The sequence below is a fragment of the Schistocerca cancellata genome, chromosome 3, assembly GCF_023864275.1.
Source record: "Schistocerca cancellata isolate TAMUIC-IGC-003103 chromosome 3, iqSchCanc2.1, whole genome shotgun sequence".
Taxonomy (NCBI): Eukaryota; Metazoa; Arthropoda; class Insecta; order Orthoptera; family Acrididae; genus Schistocerca; species Schistocerca cancellata.
This window is the reverse complement of record NC_064628.1, coordinates 27824204-27842177: the sequence shown is the minus strand read 5'-3', so window position 1 is coordinate 27842177 and position 17974 is coordinate 27824204.

Below are 17974 nucleotides of genomic sequence, written 5' to 3'. Positions count from 1 at the left end.
TGCTTTTTGGTAACTGAAACTATGATTCTGATGAGTAGAAAAAGGAGCTTGTGATCAGCGAATATTATCAATTCTGACTTATTGCTGTAATACAAGGACTTTAATTGCGAAAGCTATTGTTAAACCGAGACTCTTACTGTGACGATCGTACAGAGTTCTACATCTACATCCACATCTACATCCATACTCCGCAAGCCACCTGACGGTGTGTGGCGGAGGGTACCTTCAGTACCTCTATCGGTTCTCCCTTCTATTCCAGTCTCGTATTGTTCGTGGAAAGAAGGATTGTCGGTTTGCCTCTGTGTGGGCTCTAATCTCTCTGATTTTATCCTCATGGTCTCTTCGCGAGATATACGTAGGAGGGAGCAATATACTGCTTGACTCTTCGGTGAAGGTATGTTCTCGAAACTTTGACAAAAGCCCGTACCGAGCTACTGAGCGTCTCTCCTGCAGAGTCTTCCACTGGAGTTTATCTATCATCTCCGTAACGCTTTCGCGATTACTAAATGATCCTGTAACGAAGCACGCTGCTCTCCGTTGGATCTTCTCTATGTCTTGTATCAACCCAATCTGGTACGGATCCCACACTGCTGAGCAGTATTCAAGCAGTGGGCGAACAAGCGTACTGTAACCTACTTCCTTTGTTTTCGGATTGCATTTCCTTAGGATTCTTCCAATGAATCTCAGTCTGGCATCTGCTTTACCGACAATCAACATTATATGATCATTCCATTTTAAATCACTCCTAATGCGTACTCCCAGATAATTTATGGTATTAACTGCTTCCAGTTGCTGACCTGCTATTTTGTAGCTAAATGATAAAGGATCTATCTTTCTGTGTATTCGCAGCACATTATACTTGTCTACATTGAGATTCAGTTGCCATTCCCTGCACCATGCGTCAATTCGCTGCAGATCCTCCTGCATTTCAGTACAATTTTCCATTGTTACAACCGCTCGATACACCACAGCATCATCTGCAAAAAGCCTCAGTGAACTTCCGATGTCATCCACCAGGTCATTTATGTATATTGTGAATAGCAACGGTCCTATGACACTCCCCTGCGGCACACCTGAAGTTACTCTTACTTCGGAAGACTTCTCTCCATTGAGAATAACATGCTGCGTCCTGTTATCTAGGAACTCCTCAATCCAATCACACAATTGGTCTGATAGTCCATATGCTCTTACTTTGTTCAATAACCGACTGTGGGGAACTGTATCGAACGCCTTGCGGAAGTCAAGAAACACGGCATCTACCTGTGAACCCGTGTCTATGGCCCTGTGAGTCTCGTGGACGAATAGCGCGAGCTGGGTTTCACATGACCGTCTTTTTCGAAACCCATGCTGATTCCTACAGAGTAGATTTCTAGTCTCCAGAAAAGTCATTATACTCGAACACAATACGTGTTATGTTGTGAATTACCAGCAGAAACAAGTGGGTCAGGGAAGAAAACAGATTGGAAGACGTAATTATGATTGTAACGAAAATGAAATACAGATGGTTGGAGCATGGAATGCTTGAAAACGTCTATAGCAATTGTTTCTCTAAATGTGGATACCGAACAGCTGTAAAGTGCTATTCTGATGCCACTATGTTGTAGTAATGTCTACGACGACGTTGTGCAGTGTCACGTAATTTGCTTTCTTTAACATTTTTGTCTTCATCTAAGAAGCTACATAAAATCATCTTTCGTTTTCTTTGTGGGGTGGTATAATTATAAAAATATCCTTAAGAATTACCAAACTGACGTAATAAGCTTCATTCAAGAATTGGCTGCAGGCGGTCGAAAATGTTAAAGGGCACCCTTTACTCCATGGGCGAATCACATGCGTAATTAATTAACATTTAATAGCTAAGACTTTATGCAAAAAATACTTTTTAAAGTGTTAAAAGGGATGCAGTATTAATGCCCACAATACGCTGTGGGAACACACAGGTATGGACTGGGCCAAAGTGTAAAAATAAACATGTTGTAAATTTTTTATCATGGGAAATGCAAGTACCCAGAAACTTGATTAGCAGAGCATTGAAATCTTAGGACGTGCAAGTAGAAAATATTTGGGTAAAATTGACCTTACTGAAATTTCTTACGTGCAGTGTATCAACTCAATTATCAATTAGAAATTTGTATTTATTAATTTTAGCAGCCGTTACATCGTTGGTAGAAATGTCTTATACACTGTGTAAAAGTATTCATATTCATCGTGGGGTTTCTTATAAAATAAATACAAGTAGTTATTTTTGAAACCATTATTGAAGACATATGCGATAAAAATATATGTTTGAAAACAATTACAATAGTCCAGATGGCTAGGAAAATTTGCTGAAAAGTAATCGGTTTCGATCATGTCATGATCATCTTCAGACCTAAAGCCATAATGATGGACAGTGGCTGTAGGTCTGAAGGTGGAGCTCTTGACAAATGAAATCGGGGCTCATCTGAGTTGGCCACGGTTTTCCAGTCGTCTAGGGTGCAATCGATATCGTTACGAGTCCAGGAGAGTCACTGGAGGCGATGTCGTTCTGTTAGCAAAGGCACTAGCGTCGGTCGTCTGCTTTCACAGCCCATTTATGCCAAATCTGGCGGCACTCTTCTAACGGATACGTTCGTCGTACATCCCACGCTGATTTCTGCGGTTATTTCACTAGGAGTTTCCTGTATGATGGCACTGACAACTCTACGTAAACGCCGCTGCTTTCAGTCTCTGTGTTGTCCGTGGTGAGGGGTAATGCCTGAAATTTGGTATTCTCGGCACACTCTTGCCACTGTAGATTTCGGAATATTGAATTCCCTAACGATTTCTGAAAAAGAATTCCCATGCATCTAGCTCCAACTACCAACCCGCGTCTAAAGTCTGTCAATTCCCGTCGTTCGCCCGTAATCACGTCGGAAACATTTCCACATGAACCACATGAATGGATATCACAGCTCCGCCAGTGCATTACCCTATTATAGCTTCTGTACGCTTTACTGCCACCTTCTGTATATGTTCATATCGCTATCCCATGACTTTTGTTACCTCAGTGTGTATGCCACACAATTTACTTTATGCAGCTAGCGTATATCTGAAACCACTATATTCTGCCAATGTCTGTCAGGAAAGTTAGAGTAGGACGAGAGTGTTTCACTACTAGCTGTATATGTAACGTCTGGTCAACTATCTCCACTGTGGAGTTTCGACCATAAAGTTAATTTAAACACAACAATTTGGGCCTGCAAGTTCCATCATAATATATCATCGTGAAAATGCGCTATGTTCTATTTATTTATTACCATATTTATGAAATCGTTGCCTTGTTATTACCTGCACAATGTGTTGAAAAATTTACGTCATAAAAGTAGTTCAATTATTTCAATTATTTCACAGCTAACAGCTGAGGAGAGCGTTTTACCTTGAGGACAGCGCTCCGAGGAACGCATGTTTTATGGTCGGTGTTTCGACCAAGTCATCGACTTAGAATCAGGTGAACTGATGCACTCTGCAGACAGTGATAAGAAGTTTCCTACATTTTCTATTGTTGTTGGTGTTGTGATACATTAGCTTGTGTTTTGTGAAGTATTTGTAAATATTGTGAGTTTTACACATTTTGAAGATATTGTTAATTATTCAGTTAGTTACTTATCCAGTTGCAGAATTTTATGTTACATGTTAATCGTTAAAGAAACTTTTGGTACAAAATATTTACATTTGTAAAATGAGTCATTGTCGTCATATATGTTTTTTACATTGGAATGCATACAGTACAGAGTTGAGGCATTCTGGGTTGTTTATTTGCAGTATGTCTGAAGTCTCTAGTTTTATAGCACATCTGGAAATAAAATTGATGTATGCTTTTGCTTACATACCTCACTACTAGTTATTGGATATTTATGGTAGCAACTCTGGATATGCTACACAATCTACAACTTGTTATTTGCAAACAGTAAAACGTTATTTTATTTTTCTGTTTATTATATTTTATTTCCAAATTTACTATGGAGCTAGAGACGTCGGACACATGGTAAATATTCAACAGAGAATGCCTCAGCTCAGTGATACATGTTTCAACTCTATATTTTATGCAAGTCATTGTAAAATATATGTGACAATAATCGCTCATTTCACAAATGTAAATATGTTATACCAAAAGTTTCTTTAACGGTTAACATGTAGCAATTTTGCAGAAGGGAAATAAACAAATAAACCCACTGAAGACAGAAAGAAATTGCTGAAACATGTCTGTGTGGAAACAAAACTACAAAGATTCTTGCATAAGGTGGAATTTCTCTGGAAATTAATCCACACTTCGACGGTAGTGCACTATGTCGTACCTTGAACGTAAGGAGGTCCTCACCATAGAACATGTGATATGCATAAATGAACCAAGTTTCTTGGGTGTCTCAACAATTTTACCTGTCTTGAAAATGGAAATTTGTGTTCAGTTTCCAATAGCTTCTATTTCTAAAAGTAATTAACTTATAGCTGGTTTCTCTTAATACTTCTACGTAATTTGATTTCATTCACTATCGCTCCGTAGTAGAGCGCAAGGAATGTGAGTTCTATCATTTAATAATGCGGTAATAATATCTATCATTTTATAATGCGGTAATAATATATATTAAACTTGCAGTACAGGGCTGGTTGGTGACGAAAGACTGAAAAGAGTTCCAAGGTACAACACACTCTCCTATTTTAAAAACGTTATTACAATACCGAAAGCAAAACATTACCAGAAACCAAAAACTAAATATCAGACGTGATAACACAAAATAAGCTACCCTACAGAAGAAAGTTCAGGTGTGCTTACGCGCCCGCAGTGACCTATTCCTAGCGCTAGCAGCTGTGACCACTTGTAGTGTTAGAGCAACTACGTCTGCTACCACCAATATATTCCACAAAATCGGTGGAATTCCCGAACGGTATGACCCATAATACTAATGCTCACTACAACTTAACGCTCAGTTTAAACACTTTCACTGACACAGTTGAAACTTATTTATTTAAATGTGTGAATCTGTACTTAAATTGATCAATGACTGGGAAGATGAAACTTCTAGATCATTTAATTCTGAAACAGTTGAGTAAAACTGAACGTACTGAGCCTAGTTTATCTTTACATTTTTCTTATCACTTCAACACTGACTCATGATATTCTAGCGCAATGCAGTGTGACTGCTCAAAAAATTACAACCTGACTTCAAATAATTAATACAAAGGATTGGCCCTGAATAAGAAGTAACCCGACAATAACCTATACATTTCATTAAGCACTTAGCTCACAAAGTCTTCATTGCGCGATCTACTGCAATACAGCGAGCGTCATTACTGCCAGCTAAATAAAAAATTCTGTCTACTAAGGCCACTTACTGCTAATAGGCATGTGGTTAGCAAAGGAAAGATTTCGTTGCAAACCAAATAATGTATTTTTAACGTTAATAATGTGACATCCAGTTCTAACACGAATATAAATCGTCATTGACGTCTAGTACAAAGGTATATAATCATGAATAATATTCAATCTCCAAGTCGAACATGTACAGATCGTTGGCCTACGCTAACACTTCAGACCTCTACCCTTCATCAGTGTTAACTTCTCACATCTAACATCCATCACTGCTGGCTGTTCACCTCCAACTGCCCAACAGTACCTCCATTACTGCTGGCGACTAACGTCCAGCTGCGAGTCCAACCAGCCACAGAGTCCCTTACAAAGAAAGCGCAGTCAGAGATCCAATGCAAAGCTCTACTCAGCGCTGCCAACATAGAAGAGGCTCACTTACACAGTGTGTGTGGTGTATGATCTGAGTTTGTTTTGCGCATTTCCCTGATGCTTGCAAAAGTATCCATTTTGCAATAGAAAGGAAATGGCGTCTTACCTAATAGTCACAATCCCGATCAACTATGGCTCATTAACAATTACAATTAATCGGTATTCTAGCAAATTCTCTGGTCTGTGCAGCTTATACAACATCTTGCTGAAAAGTAAGGTCTTCAGTTTTTTTATGACTGCTATTAAAAGTAACATTCTACATCTTTATTCTTCGTGTCTACATATTTGCAGCCGTCTGCCAGTAAGGCCTCCGAATTGTAGTGTGTTAACATGGCGGTGTGTGGCACCCTGTGCGTGAAAAACAGCGGTTTAGAACTCAAATATTGATATTACTGTATTACTCGTGTTGATTCAAAGCTAGGCGATTCAACCTAATGGTGGATTTTACTATGAGTTCGTCCGTACGTGGAGCACCTTCCCATTCAGCATGACAACGTTAGACCATAAGGAAGGAGACACATACAGCAATCACTCTCAATACCATTATTTTTTTGTTACTCCTGCGTATCTATATTTTTGCTAGTAACAGCCACCTCCAATGCATTTGAATTACTTCCACAAGTTAGCGATCTTACTGGTGCATAGGCAGAAGAAGCTACACTTCTCATTAAGTCTGTTGATCACGAATTGGAAGAAGTTACACAATTTCACTACCTTGAGGGCAAAATAACACGTGATGGACGAAACAAGGAGCATGTAAAAAGCATATTAGAGCAGGTAAAGAGGGCATGCCGGCCGAAGAGAGAGTTGGTAGTATCAAATATCGGGCTTAAACAGGGGACGAAATATCTGAGAGTGTATATCTGGAACGTAGCATTGTGCGAAAGTGAATCATAGACAGTGGGAACACAGGAATGGAGAGAATGTAAGCGTTTGAAATACAAGGATGCTAAATATTACGTCGACTGTCAGATAAAGAATTCAAGTAAGTGTGACTATGACTCACGCACCAAGGGTTTCGTACAAACGTAACTATAACTATAGATAGTTAATTCATCGGGGGAATTGAGAAGGTCGGTATTGACACTGACAAGGCACCAATTCCAGGAATTCCAAGACTTCTAAGAATATTTTAATTATAAGTTTGAAGCCATATAACAAATGACAAAAGAAATATTTCTGAATGATTTAATTACCTATTAACAATTTTCGTTATTTTTCCCATATGTGTACTATGAAACCTTGCTTCTTGCCAAATTTCATAATTCTATGTCAAGGGGAAGCAGTCTATAAATTTTGATGAGTGAGTTTGCCAGTATCAAAATACTTTACGTGAATGGCCGTACCTTTTGATCGCATTGACTTAAAGAGCTTCAATTTTTTACACCGCCAAGGGCCAGTAGACCGTAGTGTGTCACATAAATTTCAACTTATCTATCCGTCTCTGACGAAAATGTTTTTAATAGTCGAACAGATTGACAGCAGATAGACAACGAAGTGATCCTACAAGCGTTCCGTTTCCACCGACTGAGTTACGGAACACTAATAACAACGAGCTTGTGTACAGAATCGGCAAAGAAAGGAACATTGGAAAACACTGTCAGAAAGATCTGACGGGATGATATGACATGTGTTAACACATTTGAGAATAACTTAAATGGTACTAAAGGGAGCTGCAGAGGGTGAAAACTGCACGGGAAACCACAGACTGGAGCACACTCAACAAATAACGGAGGACGTAGGATGTAATTGCTATTCTGAAACTGTGAGATAAATTCGTGGCAGGTCCATCAAACATGTCAGAAGGTTGATGACTCAAAAAAATTTAATTTGTAGTTCTTCAGTTATTCCACGAAAAGCATACTTTACTCTCTAGAAACATGAAGACACTCTGAAAGCAGCTCAGAATCCATTACTATCTATCCGTGTATAACTGAAGATAATAATACGAGTCCCTACAATTCACAAACAAAGCATACGGATATACACTTCGCTGCATGTTGGCTACATAGGAGGCCGTGGACTATGGCCATTCAGGAGACCAAATTAGGCGTGCGTCCGATTGTGTCAGCCTGAGAACAATGTACGCTGCTCTATACTACAGTAGAAGCCAGGGCCCCAAGCGCCTCCTAGGCAAACAGAGCCTCCGGATCGAATCTCTGGGGCGGGTGTTATCACAAGTGGAACATATCCTGCAATATCACAGTTAACTCTGAGGTAGAATGTCTTGTTAACATCTACACGTTACGTGCTATAAAGAAATATGCAAAAGTGTTCATTTCTTCTCTAGTCGATGTCCAACATTCTCATATGATTAGCAATACAGGTTGATGTTCGACTTCCCATCGATCATGAGGTCGTTAGACATAGGATTACTTTAGTATGGAATTAGTAGTCACGTGACGATTTACTGGAACGATAGCTGGTCCGAAATGTCGGCATACGGTAAAAGCCGATGACGGAATAGGCGCAAAATATACTCGTCCAAGACTGAATCACAGAATTCACGGTACGTCCATATTCTGTATTAATTTCACTGTATAACTTCGTACCGAAATTACCTTTCTGTAGGTGTGAGCCTCATCTACACCTATTTCCGCATTACCGAAGCAGCACGGTTGTGTTTTGAAAGCGGCACAATCTGATTCTGCATCCCGATTAATGGACAAATACTGTGGGTTTTTAATTCATCGGTCTTTCGATTACTTTGATATTGTCCTCTCTACTTCCCTGTCCTGTGCTAAGCCTCTTATCCCTACGTAACTACTACACCCAACATCGTCTCTAAATTGCTTTGCACATTCTAGTCTTTGTCTGAACCTCCTATTTTCCCCTCTGCTGCTCTTTCCGGCTTCAACTTGAGTATTCCTGGATGGCGTACCAGTTGTCTCACTAACTACTTCTTGTAAGCGTTCTTTTTCCACTTATTCACCTATTATTTTCAATACTATTAAATTTCGCTCTTTATACGTCCAGTTATGAGATTTTTCGATGGCACATGAGCTCAAAAGCTTCCATGTTCTACATCCTCGAATTTCCGTTGCTGCACGTGTCAATTTCATACAGTGCCGTGCTCCAGATATTCCTTCTGCATATTGTTCTAGTCAGCACTTTATAAGCGTTCTCTTCAGGCTAATCGTCCAGTAGTTTACACATTTCTCCTCACATATACTCACTGGTACACTAAATGAATTATCTCAGCTTAAATTACTGTCAAATGTTTACGTGAATTTCTATTGTGAATCGTTGGATAGTAGTTAACCTTCGACACAAACACTATGCTTCACATAAAATCCTCATGAATAATTAAGCCTAAACTTAAAATGCACAACAGATAAAATAAAAAATGTAAGTTTTCACTGCTGGTTTAGGCATCGCTGTTGTCGAATAACATATTTGTCACCTACCTGTGATACAATGCGCTAATCAATAACAGACAGCAATGTTGTAGAGAAACTCCCACTCATGCACACATGCAGCAGATCACGTATTAAACAATGGCTTCGTTGGTGACAGTAGGATGAGAGTTCTTTGCAGCGGATTGGTGCAGAACAATTACTGAATATAAAGAGCATTAGAAGCAAAGAAATCGTCCGGAAATCAAAACAGAAGTCCATGCATAAAATGTATCCTAAATTTTTAACCACCCATTAAATGAAATTGATACACAGAATCACACATCGCCTTTGCCCGATAACCTAACACCCAAAAAACGGCTGAGGTAGTACAGCACAAATACCAATACGCTTAGATGAACGCTAAGCACATTACAAGTACTTCACCGAGCTAAATTATCTAATGGAAAGGAACAAGCCGTAAATGAAAACGGTCGCAGCAATGGTAAAGTAAGATAGGATTACATATCACACATACCAATGTATTATTATGAGTGCTGTGTCTGATAATAACAATTTTTTATGTAAGCATGTATGGAGCACATAGTACCTGATAGAACATCATACTATCGGATCATAACAAGAAACAAATTAAATTATTTTCACCCTACAACAACATCGCACTTTTCGTAATTCGCGTTACCGAGAAGGGGTGTGGTTACTTCATACCCAACCTAAAAAAAAATTGAAAACGCAGATTCCTTTAATTGTTGTTGACTTTTACTCGCAACATAATTTTTAAGTACAAACTGATATGTAAGTAAGGTCTTGCACCTGAAAATATTGATACGATGTTCACTGGGGAATGTGACATCCACTACTGAGACATAAATTTTTGGGTTACGTTCAACTGGAAATTTTAAAACATATTTGGGATCACGTAGAAGAATTCGTTAGAAACACTAAATATTTTTCTATCAAAATTTTAAAAGTAGCTACACTATTGTGACAAACCGCTGGAAACAGTATCTGCGGTAAAGTATCTAGGAGTAACTATCCACAGCGACCTAAAGTGGAATGACCACATAAAACAAGTAGTGGGAAAAGCAGACCGCAGACTCAGATTCATAGGAAGAGTCTTAAGGAAATGTAACTTATGCACGAAGGAAGTCGCTTATAAGACGCTTGTTCGATTGATTCCCTAGTACCGTGCGTATATTTGGGATCCCGACCAGGTAGGACTAATAGAAGAGAGAGAGAGAGAAGATCCTTTCGTGTAAGTCGTATTACGATCAGTAATTAATTCATGCAAGAGACTAAGCATACTCACATCATAAAATGCTGCAAATCACAGAACCATCATGGCATTTTCAAAGGATTCTATTAAGCACGTTGTAACGCCGGAAATGCATATCCTCCTATTTCCATCTATTGTACTATTATTTTTTTTTCCTTGCTTTGTTACCTCAATATATGACATTTCTGTCTCTTTGTATATTGTAATTGTTTTACTGTTTGTATATATATATATATATATATATATATATACATTTATGTCGATGTATAATTGGCTTGTTTCGTAAATATTATTTGTATTTTTACGCTGGGTCTTGCCTAGGGAGGACTGCTATCGAACGATTACATCGATAGGTCGTGTGAAGATTCAAAGTGTGTAGGATCTTTGGTAGTGTTAACTCTGCCGCGTGGAGCGAGAGAGGGGGAGTCTGGCGGGAGTAGCGAGTGGAGCAGGTGTGTTGTGTGACGCTCCCGCGAGTTGCCGCGCTTTCGGGGTTTGGCAGCATGTAATTGCGATCGACTTGCGATGATAGTTTCTGACATGGTGTCGCGGACGGGAAACATTAACTAGCGCACATCAAGAGACCGTTTCGTCTGGTGACCGTGTCGAGAAGAAGGCGCGCCAACATAAAGCTTCTGCAAAAGCAACGGCCGACAATGAGTGACTGTCGCCACCTCCTCGATCGACGGCTTCAAACCTTCAATCAACCAACAAGGAAGACTGGACACACGTAAAGTTCTAGAACTGTATGGCAGACCTCAGCATTTCAAACTGTTCAAATCACAAAATTACAGCAACATAGCATGAACCTTTGTTGCTCATTGTCCCAATTGCATTACCAAGCAGGGTCCCTTCCTTTTCCGGAATGAACCCGAGTGTCATTGAAATTCAAACGCCAGCATTAAAGTAATATTCTATTTCACTGCTTTAATTTCAAATTTCAATTAAGGTATTCATAGCTGGCTACAATATTCAGATTACACGAGCACAAATTAAGAGTGCGAGTTTTGTTACCGTATTTTAGCTTACCTGTGACTGCAGCTCAGCTTGGTATGTACTAAATTTTACTATTGTTAATTGTTCAGAATCATTTAATTCAAGTTCAAAGTTAAATCCATTATTTCTAAATTGCGTAGATTCAAGTAGCTTTTGAAATGATTGTTGAGGTAGTCCAAGACTAACCATATTTTACTGAATTTCGATGTGCTTCAGAAAGAAAGCTCACTATTAACTTCAGTCACTAAATTAACTTTCGATTTTCCTGTTTTATTAATTTTATTAATTCTTTTGCTAAATTAAGTCAGAGAGTAGCGAAATTTATTACTTCTGACAAACTTTCAGTTTTCACACTACACGTGTCAACCTTCAGTTGCTAATTATAACCTTTCTTTTTCAGTTACTATAGTAATTGTCCTTAGGACTGGCGACCGTAATTTCCCCCAAATCTCAAATACCTAATTACCGCTAGTTAATTGTTAATGTAAGGCTGCACATTTAGTTTACTTATTAACTTTACCCCTTTTCAAAATTAATTTCCACCAGTTTCATTTGCACTTTTCCTTTCATTTAGATGTAACTCTTTCCTCCCTCTTTACCGACAGATTAACTTCGGTGACGATTGCTTTTCCAAAATTCCCATTAGGTACACGCGGTTTCATTTTTTACGGTCATTAAGGTCGATAAGTGAGGGGGAGGTTACAACGTACAAAAAAAGTGTCTAGTAACACGGAAAGCGGCTGTACCGTGCCATATACTATCAGGCGATAGTGTCAAATCTACGCAGTGATTAATCTTTACCTTTAGTAAGCCATCAGAATATTAACGTCGCAATATTAGTTCAGAACAAATTAGTGTATTTGTATTAGTATCTACCGTTTTCTCCTAGAGTAATATAAAATAATTTTAGTTAGTTATATCCGTAATGGATGCTGTTGAGCTGTGTGTGTTGTTCCTTTAAAGCGATTTATTTAGAACATGACTTGTTTTGGGATTATGCCCATCTTCAGATGATTACATTCATTTTCCTCTTGACACCTTCAGTTTTGGTGTTGAGTGCTGAACATTACAGGACATGATGTGATGTTGTCTAAGGAGATGTACATGAAAGTTTTGAAAGTGACAAGACTTACATGAAGATCGAGTACGCAAATAGGAACTGCGTATCTGACACCCAAGTAGTCATTTGAAGCACCATATTCTTACATTTACTCATAATATCCTACGTGTTTGTATTCCAATCTATATATTATAGTTTAATAGATTTGACCTAATAGGTAGCGAGACATTACAACTTACAAAAAGAATTACACTATTGTATAAACACGCTTTGGTAATGTGTAATATGTGATATAGTTGCTATTGAATTTTAACATGTAATTTAGTATCTGTAATATTCTACATGTGACGTTTTTGCTTTGGTAAACGTGCTGTTGTTACTGACAGTTATTAACAGCCATAGCGATAGTTTTGTTTTGTTTCAAAGAGAGTAGCGTTTGGTACAGGTTCCGTAACACGCATAAAGAAGTTCCAGATATCACAGAGACTGGTTGCTGAAGTGTTTCTTCCGTATCAATTACACTGTTAACTCTATACCACGGGCAGAAGTCTGCATTCAACGAGTACAGCTTTCCGAATGGCTTTTGTACGAAGTGGAAGACAATGAACATTATATAAATAACGTGGTATGGACTGACGAATCTAGTTTCACCCGTGAAGTTAGTTTCAAGCTCCAAAACAGCTATTATTGGTCGGAAACCCCTGACCTGTAAACGTGGGGGGAATGCTTTAGAACCCTTACCTATTGCCGGGAAAGTTGAATGAGCCCTTGTATCACACGTTTCTTTGCAATAGTTTCCATGACGCACGAAAAAATTTTCCACTTGTTGTTCGGCGCCACCTATGATGATGCACCGCCACATATCGGAATGAATGTGAGTAACTGTTTAAACGAAGCGTTTCAAGGGAAACGGATTGGTCACGGAGATCCGATGTTCTGGCCTCCACGTACCTCGGACTGTAATCAATTAGATTTTTTTCTGAGGACGCGTGAAAGAACAAATTTATAGTACTCCACCCACGGATGTACACGTCCTAATAGCTCGAGTGTACGTCACTTCGGCACGGTGGATGCACCTGTGTTTTTAGGGCCCAGCAAAAAACGATCAAGCTAGTGCGAAGTGTTTTCAAATTCACCGCTTTGGACATCTTCTCTAAAGTGAACGTCGCACGTATATGTACGCACCGACTCTGTGAAGTCAAGCCTGGACGTCGAACTTACAGAATGTAATGTATTGTGCATGCCATAGTGTGCAATCTAGTATAGCCTACCTATTGTGTTTTTTGCACCTCACTGGATACAATGTTACTATATACACTATTGTTTTGTATTGGCTTTATTTGCGTCTCTCACAAAACAGTGTGTTCGTGCTATGTCATAATGTTTAAATAAAGGCACGAGTAATAAAAATAAATACACATGCTACCGCATTGTGAAGATGTAAATTGGATACAAGTTGACGCTTTAACTGAAAAAAAAAAGTTTCGCGAGAACGCAATTTGAACATGGTCGAGTCTTCATTTGCATAATTGATCATTTTATTTCACTCAATTTGCTATCAAATGTACAGTTCTCTTTTAGAAGTGGTTTAACAACTGAAAATACCGTATTCTCACTTTTCTGTGAGGTACTGCATGGATTAAACCAAAGATTTCTAACGCTAGGCATCTTATTTGATTTAAATAAGGAGTTTGATTGTATTGATCGCAAAATATTGCTCCAGAAGTTGGACCACTATGGACTGCGGGGAGTGGCTCACAATTGGTTCACCTCTTACTTTAATAACAGACAGCAAAAAATTATTCTCCACAGAGTTGAGAATGGCTATAATGTGGGGTCTGAGTTAAACGGGAGGTACGCCGGGCACCAGAGCAGTGGCCATTCATGTTCCTTATTGATATAAATAAGTATTACAGGTGAATGTAAAGTATTCCTGTTTGCTGTTGACACTAGCTTGATAGTAAAGGATTTTACCTGCCCACATCCCTATACTGTTAAATAGACTTGGCCACTGTTTCTATGTTTCGATACAGTGTATCGATACGTGGAACTGTTTCACTGTTTCGAAACTGCTATGTTTCACTGTTTCGAAACAGTGGTGTTTCATTCCGCACTGTGTCGGATAACAGGACCAGATTCGATCTCGAGCCAGCCACAGAAACTGTATCGTTGTTTCAAAATAACGCTGTTTCAGTCCACTTGTGCTTGGACGGACTAACTGTATCGAAACAGTGATGCTTCATTTCACTTTGTCTCAGACGAGATTCGGGCACGGCACAGATACGGAAATACGTTTAACATACTACTTCATCAAACTCTTTCAAGAGTGTCGAAATCTTTTTGACACACAACAGCATGATGCTTAAGATTTCCGAAAATAAAGTTTCGTTTCTAATTGACTGCTCTATTCCGAAATGGCGCAATATATTCTTTATAAACACTAACAAACAATAAAATAAAGCACACTATTCGCATTCAAAATAATAAAAGTGTGAAAAACATTCAGTTAAATTACACATCTCCCATAAAATATGCTTCTCTGTTCATGTACAGTAATCACATTAAAAAAACTCAAGTATACCTACAACATTTTGAATTAGAAAAGGCGTAGAGTGGCAGTTTTTAGACATATACGTAAATTGGATGTACTTTCAAGCAATGTGATTGACGGATCATTGATGGGAAGGGCTGGGAAGCATGGTGGATTTATAGAAATGATTTGAACCACCTTGAGGGACAAAAAATTTTTCTCTTATATTTCGTTATTTTTTCGAATTATGTGGCTATATTCATGAGTCTATAGTCAATGTGCCTATTCTCCACAATGTGTGCATGAATATTAGCAGGCCGGGTATATATTATCCATACTAACGAAATTTGGGAATCCCAGTAGCGTATCCATTGTTTCTGCAGTTTGTTCCCGCCTCCAGTACTATTACAAAACACAAACTGTTTCACTGTTTCGAAACAGCGTTTCGAAACATTACATTGTATTGTTTCATTTGTTTCGAAACAGTTATGTGTTTCAGTTTGCCCATCTCTACTGTTAAATTATCATGACTGAATAATTTCAAGTTACATGGATGGAAGCTTTTTGGCGAGGGAGGTCGCTTCCCTAATACTTTTATGCAATTACACTTCGAGGTAGAAAATTAATTATTAGCCAAATTCTCAAATGTATAAAACATGAGTCGAAGTCTGACGCTCGTTGTCGAAGTTAGTACCTGGAAGAAAATCTCTGTCGCTCTGCAGAATTCAGGCGATCGTCACCTCAAAAATTCGTAAAATAATTAGGGGCACAATTGTACGCCGTTGGGAAGCCGTCTTGGGTGCTACGACGTACTCATTTTGCAGCATTGGAATCAACATCCAAGTTGTGTATCGATTTCGATAAAGTCCAGAATTTAATCCCTTAAAATAGGGCATAAACGACCGTGGTGCAGGCTCGACTGATTTCCCAGGATACAAAGTTCCATTCGAGTTACGACACACTAAATACTGTTCCGAGTCACAAACAACGGAGAAGTTAAAATAACAAACGAACTAAACGTACCTTTTATATTCATGAAATCATTATTTCCCATACGCGGTTTTCCTAGCTACATTCCAGTATACATAATACTCGTGTAGGAAATGATTTGCCATCACATAATTAAATTTCATTCCGTATTCAAGATGGCAGCTTTCAACAATGCCACTAATTAAGTTCCACTGCGATCTTACTCTCCGCAATTCTCAGTCATAAATAATCAGACTGAGTGTTGCCAACTTAGTGGATTTTTAAATAAAACTAGTGGTTTATACCCTCCTTTTGGTGGCTAAAAATTGCTTCTAGTGGTTGGTGGATTTTATAGTGGTTTCGTAGAATTCAGTTTCAGCTACTGAAAATGCAGTCTCTCAACCACTAAGCTACACGTTTAGAAATATGTTATTTCTATTTTAGTTGATTTCAGGGGTATTTAACTTTTACTGCGAAGACAACACCGATGCATTACAATGTGACATCAAACGAACCATCACACTTGACAGAATACATGCTGGGATTCCCTGCAGAATGAGCAGTATTTAGTAGCACCTAGTTATAGTTCATTTCAAGAGCGAAGGCGGCTTCGCAGGTGCAGAGAGAGCAGCAACCAGTTTCAGAGAATGCACTATACGGTTGTGATTCTCAGTGTATGGTATTATTCACAAATAAGTTTCTGTTTAACTATGCAGTAACCACAATATAGGCAAAAGTTTCGGGATTACTGGCTTCAAGATCCACATTTAAAAGATTGGTTTCAAATTATTGAAAGTACTACGGGTCAGGTACGGAAGTGTACATTTTGAGGTACAGTCTTAAGGAGTCACTATGGAGATTTGAAGTCTCATTTGATGTAAAACAAGCATCTATAAAGTAAAAAGGTAAGCAACCTTATTTTAAATTGATTAGTCATTCATTGATCGGTTTTACATCTTTGACCACTCTTTGATGAACTAAATTGTTGCAGGTTGTAGCTATGCAGACGAAACTTACTTTTAAGACAGAGTCCATTGGGAATAGAAAAAAGGTCGAAGCAAGACTTGCATTATTCACAGCCATGCATACTAGTATACGTGTGGTCGACCATTTGCGAGAGGCAATTAATCAGTCATGAAAAATATATCGAAAATGTTCAGCCGCACCGAACTAAGTGCACCTCAGTTATAAAAAGCGAGTTAGCACCACACTTCACTGTCTTTCTAAAACAATATTGCAAAAATCAACCATTTAGCTTATTAACTTATGAATCTGCTGTTGCTGCTCTACATAATTACTTGGGATTGATTATAGTTTATTAAAGTATATTACACCAAAATATAGTATCTACGTACCTTGACTTTGCTGAATTGCACGAGTGTAATGCTCAAGCTGTTGTCTCTGCTATGAAGAACACACTTCAGCGATTCGATTTGCGGCTTGAGAATTTAATGCGCATTGGTACAGATAATGGCTGTGTCATAGCTGGAGTAAATAACAGAGTATTTACGAAATTGAAAGAAGAGGTACCATACCTGTGCCATACCTTCCAACTGGCTGTTTCAGATGCTGCAAAAGAATTTTTACCGAAAAATTTGGAGATTTTAATTAAAGAGACATATGATTGGTTTAGTCGCTCCTGTTCCAGATAATCTCTCTTTAATGAGCTATAGAAAACCATCAACGATGTACAGAAAACGTTTAAAATAGTTCAAGCGTGCCAAACAAGCTGATCAATAGAATCTGCTGTATCAAGAATATACACTCCTGGAAATTGAAATAAGAACACCGTGAATTCATTGTCCCAGGAAGGGGAAACTTTATTGACACATTCCTGGGGTCAGATACATCACATGATCACACTGACAGAACCACAGGCACATAGACACAGGCAACAGAGAATGCACAATGTCGGCACTAGTACAGTGTATATCCACCTTTCGCAGCAATGCAGGCTGCTATTCTCCCATGGAGACGATCGTAGAGATGCTGGATGTAGTCCTGTGGAACGGCTTGCCATGCCATTTCCACC